Raw genomic sequence first — 20,025 nt, forward strand, 5'->3', positions numbered from 1 at the left:
GGAAGACTGAGCGAAGGAAGATAGATGCTTTTGAACTTTGGTGCTTGAAGAAAATCCTGAGAGTGCCTTGGACTGCAAGAAGATCCAACTAGTCCATCCTCCAGGAAATAATGCCTGGCTGCTCACCGGAGGGAAAGATATTACAGGCAAAGATGAAGTATTTTTGCCACATCATGAGAAGACAGGAAAGCTTGGAAAAGATCACGATGCTGGGGAAAATGGAAGGAAAAAGGAAGAGAGGCCAACCAAGGGCGAGATGGATGGATGGTATCCTTGAAGTGACTGGCTTGACCTTGAAGGAACTGGGGGCAGCGGCGACCAATAGGAAGCTCTGGTGTGGACTGGTCCATGAGGTCACGAAGAGTCAGAAACGACTGCATGAATGAAGAAGAGATCAAGCCTAAGCAACAGCTTAGTATGTTCCCTACAGCATTTATGTTTGAAATTGCTCTCTTTTAAATATGTTAATTAAGGCTTTAGCATTACTTGTTTCTAGGAGTGTTTAAAGAATACAGATTGAGCACCTCTTATGAGGAATTCTGAAATCTAAAATACTCCAAAATCCACATCAGTAGTTGAGATACCCTTTGTTTTCTAATGGTTTAATGTATGCCAGTTTTGTCTATGCATAGAAAATATTGTGTATAAAATCACTTTCAATCTATGTGTATAAAGTGTATATGAAACATTAATGAATGTCATGTTTATATTTGCATTCGATCTCTAAAATAAGTCATTAAGTACATATATGCAAATGCAGCTCTTTCAAATCTGAAAAATATCCAAAATCCAAAACACTTCTGGTCCCAAGCATTTTGGATAAACGACAATCAACTTGTATCTAATATGTTTACAAACATTTTTTATCTTTCTATTGTTTTAATTGTTTGTATTTGTTCATTGCCTCAGGAATTCTTGTGAGCTGGGAAATGATACAAGAATACTACAGATGAATAAAGCAATCACCAACATTATATAAAAGTATCCTGAAGGAGATTGATTTAAAGATAAAATATGGGAGGGAATGAAAGAGAACTTGTTCTAGAATTTCTAGAACTCTTGGCTTCTATGAAGGTAAGTTTCCAAGCCAGATAAAGACTTGAATACTGTGCCAATGCTTTCTTTATAGCCTAGTCACCTCTGTTGGCAAGTTTTAAGCAGCTGCAATATGAGTAGGGGATGTACATGTGGGTTATGCGAGAGCTGGAGAGATCGAATACAGGACAGAATAATTCCCCCCCTGTAAACAAAGCCAGGTATTCATAGAAGTCATCATTCTTTGGCAAATGAATGACAATACACAATTCAGAATCAAAAGGTGAGTCAAAGAAGAAATATGCCCAGAGAAGCAAAAGCTGCCCAGAATATTTTTTTTCCAGAGCCAAAACATGTGACACATCCAGAAGCAACTCCAAAGCAACCCAACCAACTGCCTGTTGAGTCTCTGCCAAGCAGCCAGATGCTGCTGTTTTAAAAATATCTTCCACAGCTGAGTATCTGCATGATCCGACTGCCATCAAAATGAGGAACAGGAATTCAGGCACAGAATGGCAGAGATATTATTAATGCTTTGTATTTTCAGTTCAAAGCAGTCTACAGTGAATATGGAAGGAGAGAGGGAATGGGATTCAGGGCTTATTCAGTTGAATGACCATCTTGGTTTATGGCAGCTTTTTGAAATGGCTGTAGGATTCTTATGCAGGTGGACATAGCCATAAAAGTCTTGTAATATTCTACCTCTATCTCCTAAGGTTATTTTCATGTATGTGCAGTAATGCTAACGCAAGTAGGGAAGGAGTTAGCATACTTGTGTCAAATGACTATTTGGCCATATTTTGCCTAATTCATATATGAACTTGACTTTACACTGTGTCAGGAAGACTGGATAAAAATGTTTGGCATGACAAGTCCATTCTTATCCTTTACATCATGTACTTGCAGTTTGGTTGTCTTCTCTTATAAACGCTGTATCCCTTTCTGACAAAGGCACCAATGTTTATACAATTTTTAAAATAAAATTTAAAATATTTGTCCATTGAAATGAATATAGTTAGAATTCTATTGATGGAAAATTAAAAGGAACATTTGAGAAAATTTGATAATAAACTATAAATAATAAATAATATAAAACAATAAACAATAAATTATTTAGGAGCTACTGTCAGAAGATACTTCAGGGTATATAAATGTTTACAAGACAAGGACAAGCTTGGGAAGGATAATTTTCATACAAACCAAACTGTAAGTTTAGACTCACCCAAAACCTTTTGCATGCATTAATATAATGTTAGTAAGTCCAATATGGCATCTCAATCTTTGATGTAGCCAAACAAATCAATATAGCATTATTATTTTTAAAAAAAGCATAGATCCATGTATAAACTGATCCTTCAAATATTGGTTGTCATGAAAATAAAAAATGTGAAATGTTTCATTTTTAATCTTCTATAATTCCTATCTGCATCTATTTCTGTCTCTGTTTCTCTCATACATGCACATACTCGTTTTCATACATAAAATCTTCAAAGAATAACAAAGAGATCATTTTTAAAAATGAGCTGTAAAGCAGTGCATTGCTATGATAACCCAATTTATTTGTATATGGAGTGATGAATATAATATGATCGTACTAGCAAAGAATTATTATAAAGCTAGTATGTCTACGCTATTCAAGATAATCATGCATGAATGATAAGAGCAATGGAGTGAATCATGCAGTTTTAATTGCAAATTTATTTACTTGAAAGCATAATATTTCAATTTCACTTAAGAATGGTTCATGTGTTGATATACATCATTGGATTACTTAATAAGAGTCCTATGTTATACAATCATGTGGACAAGGGATGGAGGGAAACACAAAAATGAAAATATCATGGCAACCCTGTCACATTGTCATGAGTTATGCCTAGAGCAACATCAGAGTGGGAATAATCAGTCCAATACAGTTAGCTATATCACTTAGAAGGAAGACCCAGTCTCTGATACCAAGGCCTTGAAATTGTAAATTCCCAAACTCAGAAAGTCAGCTCCTCCTTGAATCAAATTCTTAGAAGGCATGAGACCCACCATACCATATATTTCCTTCTCTCCTGTGATTGACAGTTAATATCACAAAGTAATGGACAAATTACAAGTATGATTTTTAAATGGTTTACATAGTCACATGGTCATATTCTAGCAGAGCTCAAGGTGTAGAATAATCAATAAAGGTAAAGGTTTCCCCTGATGTTAAGTCCATTCATGTCTGACTCTGAGGGTTGGTGCTCATCTCCATTTCTAAGCCAAAGAGCCAGCGTTGTCTGTAGACACCTCCAAGGTCATGTGGCCGGCATGACTGCATGGAGCGCCGTTACATTCCCGCTGGAACGGTACCTATTGATCTACTCACATTGGCATGTTTTCGAACTGCTAGGTTGGCAGGAGCTGGAGCTAACAGCGGCTGCTCCTGCCGCTCCCGAGGTTTGAACCTGGGACCTTTCGGTCTCCAGCTCAGTGCTTTAACGCACTTCGCCACCGGGGCTCCTAGAAGATAATCAATACAGCTATATTAAACAATCTGAAACAATTCAAACACTTTAGAAAACTTAGACAACTTGAAAAAAACTCACGAATTGCCACAATGAAAACCAAGTCATGATTTCCCTTCACTAGGTTCCAAATGTGAACCAAACTACGTTGTTTCAAAATAAGATCTATTTGGGAATCAGTTGTCTTTCATAAGAAAGATAATCCACAAACAGAGTGCCTGTTATGAACCTCCAAACCAGCTGTGGGGTAGCAGAACTTGTGAGTGTGGGAGGATTAAGAACATATTAAGAGAAGTACCCGCAGGAGTAAGTTCATTCCCAGTGATCTGTCTACAGTTCTGAAATTATTGTGCCCAATCATGAACCTTTGCCAGACTCTGGACTTGTAGATTCATGCTTATGGATATTTTGACAAATCATGTGTGTAAGAATGAAGTGGGATTTGATGAATGTGTGGACTGGCAGCATTAAAATAAATCACAGTTTTATAGTTTTGAAAAACACTGTCTGGAAAGTCATATGTCTGGCATTTGATTCAAGTAGACTCATTCACATGTGCTGTAGGAAAGAATATAACAGGCATAATTTATATTAGATACAATCAACATATTTTGTATATATTTTTATTACTGATACTTTGATTTCATTCATATAATTTAAAGTATTTAACAAATTACCTGAGAACAGCTTAGATAATTTTTTAAAAAACGTGTTATAATTTTGTTATCTATAATATCAAAAATGTAAACTTAATGACTTAATGGAAGAACATGCTTAGGTTTGGGGTTTGGTGAGTCTTCACCAGAATTGTACTCTAAATGGGAGTTTCTTATGGGAGTGAGTCATTTGAGAAACAGCTTGGATGAAACTTCCTTATTCATATAGAATGTGCAAAAGGCACTGTGAGAGGGTTGTTCTTGCCAGTTTAGGCTTTGCAATGGAAGAGGAAGAGGAAAAAAAGACAGTTTTCTAAAACAGAAAGATCCATATCAGAGAGTCCTTTCTGTCCTCTGCATTTGTGAATTTAACTATTCTGGATTTTATTATCAATGGATTTTAATAATATGGTCTCTCTATTGGTTTCATTTATTGTTTTATAAATACAGTGTATTTGGAAAAGAAGCAAAATACTGTGACATATTGAATCCGAAAAACTGCTTAGGTTCACAAAAAGGCTAGCCTAGTATAGATTATTTTAATTTTTTTCCTTTGAATAGCTGGGTCCCATCTCATATAAATTCCTGTTACAACCTACTTTGAGTTTCAGGAAGTTTATCAGTACTGTCTGAGAGGTTGGTGATTCAGAAACAAACTCCCAGCAAATCTAGTAGCTCTCTGATCTCACAGAAGTAGTTTCATGCAACCCTGGATCTTGGCCATCAAATGCATCTAATAAACAATGTTCTGAATGGTCACAGATGACCTTCACGATTTGCAATTTGGGATGGATTAGAAGAAACCAATGATGGCTTTTAAATGAGCGTTTGGATAAAGCTTGTAAAAATCTAATCATTGCAAATCCACTTCTTATGTGGACGATTCCTTTATACAGCTTTCCTTTCTTATCTCAACAATCTGATTTCCTTAATTTTATTCATGCAGAATAGTTTAAATTCGCTCTCTTCTCTTGTTCTTCATTTTAATTTGGGATATATTCTCCTTTGAGCAAACATTATGATGTCCTGAGAATACCTTTCTTGTGTTTGGTTTAGGACTCATAGAGTTAATAGGCCAGAGAAGGAAAAATACCCACTTGCCTGAAGCCTGTCACCTTTTCTTGGCAATTACACTGCTAATGGCTGGGTCCCAAGCAAAGTGGCAAAGAATATCTCTTCTCACGTTCCCAACTCACAGTGCATTCCCAAATACCAGATGGTGTTTTTGGAATCCATTTCACTATGTTTGATATGACAATGCTTCTGTATAATGTTAAATTATATATAACAATTTCAAGTAGCAGATACTGGAACAAGTAGGGAAACGGAATATCAGGGACAAATGGAAGAAGACAGAAACCAAAGACTTGGGGCCTCCCCTTGTTGTGTCTCATCTTTCTAAGATTTTTCTGTAATTTGTGAAAAAGGAAAAGGAAAACAAAAGGAGGAACAGCAGCAGTTAAACTCTTGTAATAAATTATCATCACTTCTTTCTATTTAACAGTTGTCACATAGTTCAAGGACCTGGTTCTCTACGGAGGAAGACTATGAAAATGAAGAAGTGTGGAGATTGTAATGCACATTTTCTAAAAAAAAAAAAAAAAAAAAGAGTTGGTTTTTCATTCTCTAAATAAATTATCCCTTTATTCCAGCATACAAAGCAGCTAGAAAGTGGATCCATATAATCTCTGCCCATTTTTTTTGGCCCATGGGTAGCTGCAAACTGCAGTACGTTTTATTGATTAGCCTATCGGCTGTATGAAAACATTTGACAAACACATTGAGCACATACAAAATATAACCCACATTATAATCAAAGTTAAAATAAACAAGCTATTAATAACAAGGGGGTCAAGATCCTGAACTAGATCAAATATCTTCATCACCTCTACAATTTATCTCAATTCATTTATGTTAACAGAGACATTCTCTAATTAGGAATAATGAAGATTTGTTCCAATACTCTTATGAAAATGTTCATGTTTTGGAGAACTACCCCAAGCCTAGAGTAATATTGGGTATACCAAATCTAAGATAAATCTGCCCACAGAAGGAGTGTACATTAATAACATTTACAATACTCAAAATTATGAATCAAACTCTTGAAAAACATTGTGAATCCCTTTGTTTTAAAGCAATAAAATTATTAACTTTGATAAAAAAATTCCAACTCTTCTAACATTGTTCAAAGTTAAAATAAATTTTTATCTTCATTCATAACAGCATAATGCATATAGAAGAATATGCTTGCTATTTGAGGACAAAAAATGGACCTCACTATAAAGAGTCACCGTAGCTGAGTATAAGTTGAACATCCCTTATCTGGAATTCAAAAATCTGAAATACTCCAAAATTCAAAATTGTCCACATGGGTGGGTGAGACAGTAATTCCTTTGTTTTCTGGTGGTTCAATATACACAGACTTTGCATCATGCACAAAATTATTTCAAATATTGCATACAATTATCTTCAGGTTAACAAAATCATAAATAAATTTCATGTTTAGACTTGGGTCCCTTCTCCATGTATACCTGCATGTATATATGTGAAAATACAGATATTCCAAAATCTAAAAATATCCAAAACCCTTTTAGTCTTAAGCATTTTGGATAAGGGATACTCAGCCTGTATTTTCATTTGACCCAAATACAATACATCTAAACAAATGAGAGATAGTAAAAAGGTTGAATAGGACAGAATAAGGCAGAAATGTCTCTTGATAGCAGGATCATAACCTCCATGTAAAAGTTAAAGTTTTCGTGATAGGTAGTTTAAAATAAATAAAATAATAATATAAAAGTTAGATAGGTAGAGAAATTATCTAAATTACTGAAAATATAATTATGAAATAGAAGTTTCACAGGTTGTTTTTCGTCATTTATTTCTACTCCTCTTTAAGTAAATTTGATTCAAATTTTACAATGATATCTTTATTTTGGTATATTTCAGATAAGAACTTGTCTGTATGCAAACTCAGAAATTATTTGGTAGATTAGCTTCTTTTTAGTGTAATTGAATATGGTCATGGAGGGGGGCAGATGACTTGGGAAAAGATTTGTTTCACTTATGGGAATACTTGAATGATTCAATACTCTCTGAATTGTGTGTTTATGTCTGCATGATGTAAACGTACATATACATATAAATACATACACACACTCACATTTCTAAACACACAGAGATTTATCCTTTGATTCCTATTTTGCACTTTACAAAGATTACTCTTGCCCCCAGAACAGATCACACGATCCAGCAACTGCCTTATAATTAACACTAACTCGCAGAAATGCAATTTAAGAGTCCTTTTAATGAGCTTGGACGGTAAGATGTATATAGCCCATCTTTCTTTGTCACCTTGCAAATGGGGCCCCATGTGAAGCTGCTGGTTGGTGAGTGATGCTTTGTAGTCTGTACCAGAGAGCTGCGCAGTACCAGCTGCATTGGCTGGTAGCCGAAGTGCAAGAAGATAGCTGCCAAACTATGCTATAGAAAAGAAGCAGTGCCAGAGAGAAAAGGTCCTTTGCATACTATGACCTTTGACCCTTCTGCCAGCATGGATCCCATATTCATCACTTCCAGACAATTGCATCTTTCATTCCAACACAAACTATGATCAGAAAGGGAACATTTGTGCTAGCAGTTGTTGGTTTACAATTCCCAGAGCTTGGATTATTTAGTCTTTTGTTTTGGTGGTGGCAATATTTCTATAGATTCTTTATTTACAACACTCACATGGCTAATAAATACTACTACTACTACTACTAATAATAATAATAATACTTCCTAAATACTTATACATAAGGTTAGAGGGAAAATAAAAATCCAATTCTTAAAATATAACATAACTAGCTGTGCCCGGCCACGCGTTGCTGCGGCTTAGTGTGGTGGTGTTGGTCAGTCTACATTAGGTTGTATTTATGCTGTGACCTCCACCCTTCTTTATACTCACATTAGTAGTAGTATTTGAAGTCTGTTGCCTTCTTCAATTTTTGTGTTGATTGATAATTGCTTGAGATCCCTGTTGTCTTGGGTTTGTTGTTAATCGTGATGTCTGATTCTGCTGAGTGCGGTTTATATTTTTATTGTGGTACAATAGTCTTTTTTTGTCTGTGTAGGTGTTTATTATTATTGTTGTTGTAGTGGTCATGAAGGTTGGATAGGTTAGATGCTACTGTATTGTTTTTTTGGAGGCCCAGTGTAGCACTGACTGGCCTCTCAGCCTCAGTGCCTGGCTGCTTCTTGCCTGTGATGGTGTTGATTCTTATTGTTGTTGTTGTCATTGTTATTATTGTAATTGTTTTTTTGGAGGCCAAGTGTGAACGTAGGGATTGGGGAGGTGGATGAGCACTGAATGGCTTTGTAGCCTCAGTGCATGGCTGATTCTTGCCTGTGTAGGTGTTTATTATTAGTGGGTGAGTGGATGGATAGATGAGTGGATGGAAAGATAGAGTGGGTGCTCTCCTTATTTCCTTTATTCCTTTGTATTTCTGGGGCGTTTCGTTGTGTTGTTATAGTCACGATGCGTTGTTTTGAGTTTTGTGGGTCCGGATTGTGGTTTTGTGGTGTGGTTGTGTTGTTACAACTGGGAGGCAAGGCTTTTGCCTTGTGTTGTCAAGTTTTGTATTTCTCAGGCGTTTAGTTGTGTGCCAAGTTTCGTATTTCTGGGGTGTTTAGTTGTGTTGTTATAGTCACGATGCGTTGTTGTGAGTTTTGTGGGTCCGTATTGTGGTTTTGTGGTGTGGTTGTGTTGTTACAACTGGGAGGCAAGGCTTTTGCGTTGTATTGCCAAGTTTTGTATTTTTGGGGCGTTTAGTTGTGTTATTATAGTCATGATGTGTTGTTGTGAGTTTTGTGGGTCCAGATTGTGGTTTCGTGGTGTGGTTGTGTTGTTATAACCGGGAGGTAAGGCTTTTGTGTTGTGTTGCCAAGTTTCGTATTTTGGGACATTTAGTTTTGTTGTTATAGTCACTGTACAAACAACTTTATCCTTTTATATATATAGAAGATAGTGATGCTTAAATGACTTGTCACTAGCAGATAAAAAAAACCATTTTATATCTATATCCAAGAAATAAATGTATTTTTAATTGTAACTCTCTGGATTGTCTGGCATAATGCACTTTTTGATACCAAAACATTTACTTTAGTAGCCCATGTCTTCACTTTTTCCATTTAATGTTGATCGCAAATAATTTTACACACATGTACTGTTAAAGAAGCAGTAGTAACTCAAAGTGTAACAGATGAATCTTACAATGAAATTATTCTGTGTTAGGGCCTATTTTAGTTGTGGCGGTGGCAAGAGGAGAGAGGGAGTGTGTGCCAACTTTAATTGTGAATAATTCACTCACGATGCAAAGCAATAGAAAAGGATTCAACTATTGACACTGAAAGCACTTTTGCAATTTATTTCCAACTTATTCATTTACACAGTCGCAACAGGGAGCTACAGGGATACCTATAAGTAACCCTGAATAAAGAATTTGGCTGTTAAACTATATCCCTGTCTCTCCATGCAAAGCATATTTGAAGAAGAATTGAGGTTAATTTCACAGTGGAAGAGTATAAGTGTATTAACATTTCTACAGATGTTTCAGAGAAAATTCTTTTCCTCGTGCTGTCACCCTTTTCCTGCCTCTCTTCCCTTCCCCAGATGTCCACCTGATCTTTTCCCTCTTGTCTTAAAGAATGTTCCTTTGAGGGATGTGACATGGGATGAGGGAGGGAAGGAAACTTATACCTGAAGGCCAGCTTCATTGTACCGCACCTGATGTCTGGCTTGGATGTGAGACCGTCTGTTCTTGATTTTCACTCTGTATGAAGCTAATGGAATTTGCAGTTGATTAACCTCAGATCTTGAATAATGATCCAGGCTGGGATTGCAGCTGGCAGCACCACAGTAACTTGTATTTCTTAACTGAGTAAGACAGCAACAAGTACAATGGTGCAAAGGTAAAGATCTAGGATGGATCTAAATGTCAACAGTACACAATGGCAGTCAGCAACATGAAAAATAGGGAAGACAGAGGGAATAATACAATGAAAATGTGTGTATATAGCTAAGAGACAGGTTTCTTTTTTCTTTTCTTTTTTTAGAGTGTGATTGTATTTTTTCTCTAGCGTTTCTTACTTAATATACATTTAAATTTCTGTTTTTAACTAAAGCAAATTAGGGTAGGTAAAGGTTTTCCCCTGGCATTAAGTCTAGTTGAGTCCGGGATTGGTGCTTATCTCCATTTCTTAGTTGAAGAACCAATGTTGTCTGTAAACGCCTCCAAGGTCATGTGGTTGGCATGACTGCATGCAGCACCGTTACCTTCCCACCAGAGCAGTACCTATTGATCTACTCACATTTGCATGTTTTTGAACTGCTAGGTTGGCAGAAGCTGGGGCTTATAGCGGGAGCTCACCCCACTCCCCAGATTCGAACTGCCGACCTTTCAGTCAGCAAGTTCAGCAGCTCAGCGATTTAATCCACTGCACCACCGGGGTCAGATGCAAATTAGCATCTGGATAAAGCTATTGTATTGAGTATAGACAGCATCAAGAACCATTGTCTTTTTTACTGACATCAACAACTGGAAATAAAAGGGTAGTTAGTGATTCACCAGGTAAAGATTCCAGACAGAAGACCTGTGCCAAATATATAAACTTCTAAATTCTTTTGAGGTTTGATTACTTTCAATGCTTTAAATACAGTATGTTCAGGATATGTAAAGGAATTGATTCTCCATGATAAACTTGCTGAACATGGTCTAATTCATTTGCTCATCTCAATTAAAATAGACTCACAGCATTAATGGAATAAATATTGGATTTAGGCTCATGTTCTATAGGAGATAACTAGCTGTGCCTGGCCACGCGTTGCTGTGGCGAAGTATGGTGGTATGGGAAATAAAGTATTGAGGAATTGGTGGTAGTTAAGGGAAAGGGTAAACGTTTCCCCCTGACATTATGTCCAGTCATGTCTGACTCTGGGGGTTGGTGCTCATCTCCATTTCTAAGCCGAAGAGCCAGCGTTGTCCGTAGATTCCTCCAAGGTCATGTGGGATGACTGCATGGAGCGGCATTACCTTCCCGCCGGAGCGGTGCCTGTTGATGCACTCACATTAGCATGTTTTCGAACTTCTGGATTGGCAGAAGCTGGGGCTAACGGTGAGGGCTCACTCTGGTCCCCCAATTCAAACCTGCGGCCTTTCGATCCAGAAGTTAAGCAGCTCAGCACTTTAACATGCTGCGCCATCAGGGGATATTATTTCCTAAAGGTTGTGAATATACAATATTTCTGATTGTTTTTTTTTGTCTGTTGGAGGCAAGTATGAATGCTGCAATTAGGAAAAATGATTAGGATGTAATGGCCTTGCAGCTTTAAAGCGTGGCTGTTTCCTCCCTGAGTGAATTTTTTGTTAGGAGGTGTTAGCTGGCCCTGATTGTTTCCTGTCTGGAATTCCCTTGTTTTCAGAGTGGTGTTGTTTGAGATATTTTATGTGCTTCTACTGTCTGTGGCCCTGAGAAAACAGAGGATTTGCCAGACTTTGATGATGGGAAGACTTTGTTGGGAGGTGTTAACTGGCCCTGATTGTTTCCTGTGTGGAATTCCCCTGTTTTCAGAGTGTTGTTCTTTATTTAGTGTTCAGATTTTAGAGATTGTATTGTTCTGTTTTATTATACCACATTAATTTTTATATATTCTGATTTTAGTGTTTAGTTAGTGAATACTTGGAGCCAGATTGTATTCATTTTCACGATTGACCACAACACAACAACAACAACAACAACAACAACAACAATAATAATAATAGTAATAATAATGACTTTGGTAATACACAGTGCTTCACTCCCTTCTCAGCTTCCTTTCTGGAAGAATCCTTTCTTGGGAGGTGTTAGCTGGCCCTGATTGTTTCCTTTGTGGAATTTCCAATTTCCCTGCTTTCAGATTGTTGGTCTTTATTTACTGTCCTGGTTTTAGAGATTATATTGTTCTGCATTATTCTATCCCAGTAATTATTTCATATTAAAGTATAATCTCACTTATCCAACATTCGCTTATACAATGTTCTGGATTATCCAACGTAGTCTGCCTTTTCGTAATCAATGTTTTTGTAGTCAGTGTTTTAAATTCATTGTGATATTTTAGTGGTAAATTTGTAAATACAGTACAGTAGAGTCTCACTTATCCAACATAAACGGGCTGGCAGAATGTTGGATAAGCGAATATGTTGGATAATAAGGAGGCATTAAGGAAAAGCCTATTAAACATCAAATTAGGTTATGATTTTACAAATGAAGCACCAAAACATCATGTTAGACAACAAATTTGGCAGAAAAAGTAGTTCAATACGCAGTAATGCTATGTGGTAATTACTGCATTTATGAATTTAGCACCAAAATATCACAATATATTGAAAACATTGACTACAAAAATGCGTTGGATAATCCAGAATGTTGGATAAGCGAGTGTTGGATAAGTGAGACTCTACTGTAATTACTACATAGCATTACTGCGCATGGAACTACTTTTTCTGTCAAATTTCTTGTATAATATGATGTTTTGGTGCTTCATTTGTATAACGATTACCTAATTTGATGTTTAATTGGCTTTTCCTGAATCCCTTCTTATTATCCAACATATTCACTTATCCTGCTGGCCTGTTTATGTTGGATAAGTGAGACTCTACTGTATATTGATAATCTTATATTATCTGCTTAGAACTGGATTATATGAGGCCCCTTCTTCACATCTGTATAAAATGAACACTGAAGTGGGTTATATGATAGTGTGGAGTCAAGATAATCCAGTGCAAAGAAGATAATCTAAGATTATAACTGGGTTATATAGCTGTGTGGAAGGGCCTTGAGTCTACACTGCCATATAATCCAGTGTAAATTAGACAATCTGTGGAAGAGGTCTGAGGCCTAAATCTGCCCATCCCCTGGGCTGAGTTGGTTGCTAGGAGACCAAGTGGGCAGAGATTAGTCCTCTAAGTGGCAGCAATTGGATAAAAACAATTATTCCTTTCCCTCTAGTTAGGACTTTATTTTTCTTTTCCTTTTGTTGTATCAACCTAGAGGCATGGATGATGGGTTGTGTTGTCAACTTTCGAGGTTGGGGGGCCTGTAGTTTTGTTGTTTTGTTGGTCGCCGTGATGCCATCACTCATTTATATATATAGATTTGGCAAAGAAAAGTTTTGTGTGTGGTTTATTGTAACTCTTAAGTACTTTTATAGCTGCATATTACATAGTCACTTGTAGTTACATTTTAACTCCAGGTGGAGTGTCCTTTATACTTGGGACCAGAAGTGTCTTGGATTTCAGATTTTTATTTTGAAGATTTTGGAATCCTTGTATTTCCATGTTGTATCCATACATCTTAGAGATGCAACCTAATTCTAAACACAACTCTCAGTTTCCTATATATCTTGTATGCATAGGCTGAAGGTAATTTTATACACAATATATTTAATAATTTGGTACAAAAAACAATGTTTACATTGAAACATCAGAAACCAAAAGTGTTACTTTCTTGGTCACCTGTTTGACTCAAATCAAGGAAAAGCTTCATGAGAATCACCACTCCTCTTAATGTTCCCCCAGCAACAGCAAGAGTATCCCTCTGTGCAGCTAAACCAGGCAATTCCGACTGGATGCCCCCCCACGAGGGTCTTCCTCCAGGGGCAAACCAAGAATGGGCAACTTGGAAGTCCCTGAACAGACTCAGAAGCAGAGTGGGCAGATCAAAAGACAACCTGGCAAGATGGCACTATTTGGAGGAATCCTCCACCTTGTGTGACTGTGGAGCAGAACAAACAACTCCACATATGTATGCTTGCCCACAATGTCCTGCCTCATGTACAGAGGAGGAGTTGTTTAAAGCTACGGACAATGCAGTCACTGTTGCCCACTTTTGCTCTAAAACTATTTGGCTGCTTGTGATTCCTTTATTTTATCACATTTAAACATATTTACTATGTAGTGCTTTTGACACAAAATAAACCTGTTTTGGAATATTATTATTAATAATAATATAATTATTAACATTTCCATTTTTTGAAACAGATAATTTGTAGAAATTGTTCTATTACACAATGTGAAAGGCAGGTTGGTGTGATTAAATTAGATTAGATGTCTAAACAAGACACAGAACATGTCTTCATGTCTTTTAACCTGCTGTCTTCCTGAAGATTCCTCTTTTGTACAATGATATAGCCCAAATTTGAAAAAAGTGGTTTGTGTCTCAGTGATAATGAATTTCATTTTTGATTAGCACATCTCCATATGTAGATAGCATTATTTTCAAACTCTTTTTATATGAACTACTTTAAATTTCAAAAAGGTCAGTACAGGTGACATCCTTACTAGTGGGTTGGTAAATCTGTAGTATTGCAGATTTTAAAGATGCTATATAAAGTGCTAAACCCAATTCACAAAACTAATTTTGCACTTTGTATAGTTCCTTTAACATTCACACTAAAATACATTGACAAAGAAGCATTTGCCACAATTAGCCAGTACATGGCAAATACTAAATCTGAAATACTCTATAGTGGATCTTGACATCCTATGATAACAGGTTAATCATAACAAATACTTCTATGATCCATAGTATGATGAATTTGTTGTGATCCTCCCATCAGCTCTATCATCTTCATCATGTATATAATGTAAGAGTTGGAAGTAATTATGATTAATGAATTTTTTTCTACATCAAAAGCAAAGCTAAAGTTACATTACAATTACAGTAGAGTCTCACTTATCCAACACTCACTTATCCAACGTTCTGGATTATCCAACGCATTTTTGTAGTCAATGTTTTCAAAACGTGATATTTTGGTGCTAAATTTGTAAATACAGTAATTACTACATAGCACTACTGCATATTGAACTACTTTTTCTGTCAAATTTGTTGTATAACATGATGTTTTGGTGCTTAATTTGTAAAATCATAACCTAATTTGATGTTTAATAGGCTTTTCCTTAATCCCTCCTTATTATCCAAGATATTCGCTTATCCAAGCTTCTGCCGGCCCGTTTAGCTTGGATAAGTGAGACTCTACTGTATTTGCAATGGACCCATGAATCTGACACCACTTGCACAACTCAGATTAGGAAGCCATGTTTGTTCAGCCTCCTAGAAAGCGCATCCATTGACATACTATGTATGTCAACATCAATAGTTAACATGGCTCTGATCACTATTTTCACTGTATGTATTTACTTTTTTATTTTTGGTTTTTCATGGTATATATGAATAAATCTAAATGTTTTGGAAAATGTATGTAAAACTTAACTGAAATGTAATTCTTTTCTGTCACACACTGTTTTATTACTTATCTTTGTAAACCACTTTTGGAGTTTGTTTCATTTAAAGAGCGGTGTGAAAATACTTTGAACACCAGCAAAAACAACCTAAACCTGCATGTGCATTCTTGGGTAGCTGTTCGTTCAACCCCTGGGTCCATGACAGAACCCACAATTGATGCTTATAGGGGTACTTTGTGTTCTAATGAGAATCAAGATGCCTCTTACTTATCATCACTCAAGGAATTTGTAGAAAATTAAATTGGTCTCTGATGTGGCAAGTACTGTAGGGGGTCACCCTACATTGAGAAGTTCACTCATTTATTCCTCAAACCTCAGCTGTTGTGCTGGGTTGCATTAAACCTACCTCAAAATCAATTCTTTCCGTTAAGATGTGTGGTAGGAAGAGTAGTATGGGGGCTGGCTTTAAACAATTTACCATATATACTCGAGTATAAGCCGACCTGATTATAAACTGAGACATCTAATTTTACCACATAAATCTGGGAAACCTATTGACTTGAGTATAGGACGAGAGTGGGAAATGCAGCAGCTACTAGTAAATTTCAACAATAAAAATAGTTACCAATAAAATTACATTAATTAAGGCATAAGTAGGTTAAACGTTTTTGAATATTTATTACAAAACTGTAATTTAGGATAATAATAAGACTTAAATAAGATAAGACAGTCCAACTCTGATTACCTATATACTCGAGTATAAGGTGTCCCAAATACAAGCCAGCCAAGACCCTCACTTGAGTATAAGCCGAGAGGGGCTTTTTCACCCCTAAAAAGGGCTGAAAAACCTGGCTTATAATTGAGTATATAGGGTATCTCGTGATAACCAATTAATCAATGTGCATATTGGTAGATTTTGTTTGCTTGTTTTTGCAAAAGTTTTTAGCAGATGAAGCTCTGAATGCTGTGCTCATGCAAGGAATGAAGGACCTTTACCTCAGAAGCAACATTAATTTCTCCTAACATGCTCCCCTGCTATTACATAAATTCAGACCTCTCTTCACAATGATTGCATTGATTGGGAACAGTTTGTGTAATTTAAATACACAGTAGTACAGAGAAACTAGATTGACTCCATAGGTATGTTCTCATTTGTGGAAGGAGACTTCCTGTGTAAACAGAACTCTTTTCATCTAGTGGAGCATGGAGCATTCTGTGTTGTGTAATGGAAATGTGGGAGGACAGATAAATAAAGGGAGTGAACCTTTTTTTGTTGTCTCTCCCCTTTCTAGTTCGCATACCACATACCATGCCTAACTGGAGGACCAAGAGTCTGACAACAGATTTTTAGGAGGCTGATGATAAAATACATTGTACTAATTGTAGTCCTACTAAAAAGCTCTTGATTAAACCCTGTTTAAATGTCCCACTAGATCAGGTAAGGGCCACACCAAATAGCCCCACAGGAAATTAGCTCCTGTCCCTGGCATCTATGTATAAAGCACAAATACCTACATGGAGACCCATTCCAAGAAAGGTGACCTAATGAACACATAACAATGTGATGTGGCTCATTTTTAATTGTGTACATTTTGTTTTACCTTTTAGATAATACAGTATGACCCCCTCTCCCTTGTTGACAGATTCAATTTTCACAGTTTCACTTACCCACACGCCAAAAATATTTTCCCCAGAAGTGTTTGTGGGCCTCTCTAGGCCCTCAATACAATTCTATGATATGCTTCTGGTCCATATAGAGTTTGCTGGTTCAGGTATCCATGTGAGATAGTGCTCTCCAAGATATCCCCAAAGGATATCTTTGTACTGGATATGTTTTAAATATTTGAGTAAGGGGGCTATGTATACCTATAAGTTGAATATAGAACTGGCTAAAAGATAAATTTGAGTTTAAGACATGCTGTTTAACCCTCATTAATTATATTATTCATAGATACAATGGAATCATCCCAAGGGAATCATTCTCACTGGCCCATGATGGAAACTTGATTATGAAGAAATGATCACAGGTCTACACCCTTAATGTGTATACCATCGTTATGCTTAAGAGAACCTTCAATTTTTGAATAGAATGCAAGAAAAGGGAAAAAAATCCCTTATCTTAAAATGTGGCTAGAAGAAACTGTAAACCCGGAATAAGGTTTGGCTGAATAAAAACCTTATACAATTGCACATACATTGTTGTTCTATGAATAAAAAACTGCCAAAGCAATTGGTATTTGTTTTAAGTATGAACCCCCTCCCCCTTTTTCCTGGTCTTCTGTTTCAGTATGGATAAAAACAAAAGGAGAAAAATAAGACAAGGAAGATTGACAGAGAACGTCTCACACCTACACTATTCTGCCTTCTTACACCAAAACTATCATACAATGTATACTGATTGCTATTGTAGCACAAGATCAAAGCTATAAAACTGTTTGGTCCTAGGAATCACAAGTCATCATCCTAAGGCAACAGTATTAGCCATTGCTTTTTTTTTTTTTTTTTTTAAATAATAGTTCAGTAGTTCACAAATAATGGTCCACCAATTAAGGTAACCAAGTCATTGTTTCAAGCCCTCTTAAATCTTGCTAGGGTGATCATGTATGCCTGACATGAGATATTGTGTTTATGGCAACAAAATATAATGACACATTATAGTTGACCAAATGAGAGATTCCCTCCAGGGCACACAGAAGACTGGGCAACTTGGAAGGTGCTGAACAGACTGCGCTCTGACACCACGAGATGCAGAGCCAACTTCGAGAAATGGGGCCACAAATTGGAGTCCATGACATGCGAGTGTGGAGAAGAGCAAACCACAGACCATCTATTACAATGCAGCCTGAGCCCTGCCACATACACAATGGAGGACCTTCTTGTAGCAAAACCAGAGGCACTCCAAGGGGCCTGATCAAATGACATTTAGTATAATGCCAAGTTTTTAACTACTTGATTACTGTACCCTTAGTTTGCTTCTGATAAAAAGGTAAATAAATAACTAATTACACATTTGATTCAGCAGCTATATCTAATTTATATGAAACACTCTTATTACAGAAGTTCTACAAAACCTCCACAATGTAATCCACTCTGGTCAGGATCCAACATTGCATTGAATGGGGTCACTAATATTAAAGGCCGTCCTACAACCTTAAGATTTGCCTTTAAAATAATCTTATTTATTAGTTTCAATTTTTCTCTTCTTGCCTGCATGAACACCTTTGTACAAGCTTTCAATGACATTTTCCATTTGGGATTCCCTCACCCAAAAAGTGTCATTGTTTTTTGTGCTCAAAAATAAAGTGTTGTGTTTTTATATGTCTGAATTAATTTTATGGAAAACAATGGGACATTTGCAGAAACTTTTTTTGCTGTTTCTGCTACTGAAAAAAGAACATAGGTTTATGCATTCTCATGCACAGATAAAAATATCATAGCAGTTGGCAATTGTCTTCAGTTGAGGCACACTTTCTCTTCAAGGGGGGATATTCTTTTACATCTTTGCATCAAAGCAGATCTGGGTTCTGAGTCCTGCTTTAGGAGAAAACCCATTCCTCCCATTTCTAATGAATTCTGTATTAAATCTCACTTTCTGTCCAGTTGTATACTTGTGATCCACCCCCCCCCCCCCAAGTGATATTAGTCCCATTGTCACTACAACTTAGCCCGATTTTTCAGAATTTGAATTAAACACTGAACTCATTTAGAATAGCATGTGAATCTTTGAAAGTGAGCATGCTGTCATTTGGGGAAGTTAAAGTCTAAGAAGCATGCGGTGTCTGCATTATACCATTTCATGACATGCTTTTTGTTAGATGGTGGTTAAGTTTATCCTGAGCAGTCCCCTGGAAAATCTATGTTTACATGTAGCAAATGGTTTGAATTCAGTCCCATTAGTTAATATATCTGTTTTGTCTCTTCAAGGAATGCATAGATTACCCATAGCCAGCAATCTGGTATATGAGAAACAGTCCAGAGTTTTAATTATAGTGGCCACAAAATCGAAAGCTCTTTGGGACAGACACTATTATTTCCAATACATCAACACTTTAAACCTTGTGCCTGGTTAGTCTTTAAACACAGTTTTGATAAGAATTTCTAAGAATGAATCATAAACAACTTATGCACTGACTGCCCTTTCTTTGTTTGGTCTCTTCTAAACAATACAATGCTAATGATTTAACATGTAGTTTTATATATACAACACACCATGAAAATTAGATTCCCTTTCCTTTCTGTTTCAAAATATCCCGCTGCCAATGCAATTTATCTGTCTTTCAAAATATTTCCAATTTCTTTTTTCACCTGCTATTTCCCATGCAGCTAGAAAGATGAATCATTTTCCTGAATATTGAGTCATGCTGTGAGTCTTATCAGAGAAATGGTCTAGAACTCTGTCAATGACTTAGCTTTCTCCACCGCTAGATTCAGATACAGATTTATGTTTTTTCCATAGCTGATGATTGTATAGCTAGAGACATATGCAGTGGGCTCTCAGTCATGCCCACTGCCTGTTATGTCTAAAATAGCCAAGAAAGGCATGAGCTTCAGTGTGCAAGACTGCCATTCAAATATAGC

At 36.6% G+C, this 20,025-nt stretch overlaps 1 protein-coding gene and 1 long non-coding RNA gene across 6 annotated transcripts in view; one reads left to right on the forward strand and one right to left on the reverse strand.

Moving 5' to 3' along the window:
- Positions 1-20,025, reverse strand: part of nfia (nuclear factor I A) — a 576,988-nt gene that overhangs the window by 548,987 nt on the left and 7,976 nt on the right. The gene's annotated exons all lie outside the window — the stretch shown is intronic.
- On the forward strand, positions 709-17,677 carry LOC134298658 (uncharacterized). Its single transcript, XR_010005762.1, has 2 exons — positions 709-1,074; positions 17,399-17,677. It is a non-coding gene; the product is annotated as an uncharacterized LOC134298658 (long non-coding RNA).

Source organism: Anolis carolinensis, chromosome 4, assembly GCF_035594765.1.
Source record: "Anolis carolinensis isolate JA03-04 chromosome 4, rAnoCar3.1.pri, whole genome shotgun sequence".
NCBI lineage: Eukaryota > Metazoa > Chordata > Lepidosauria > Squamata > Dactyloidae > Anolis > Anolis carolinensis.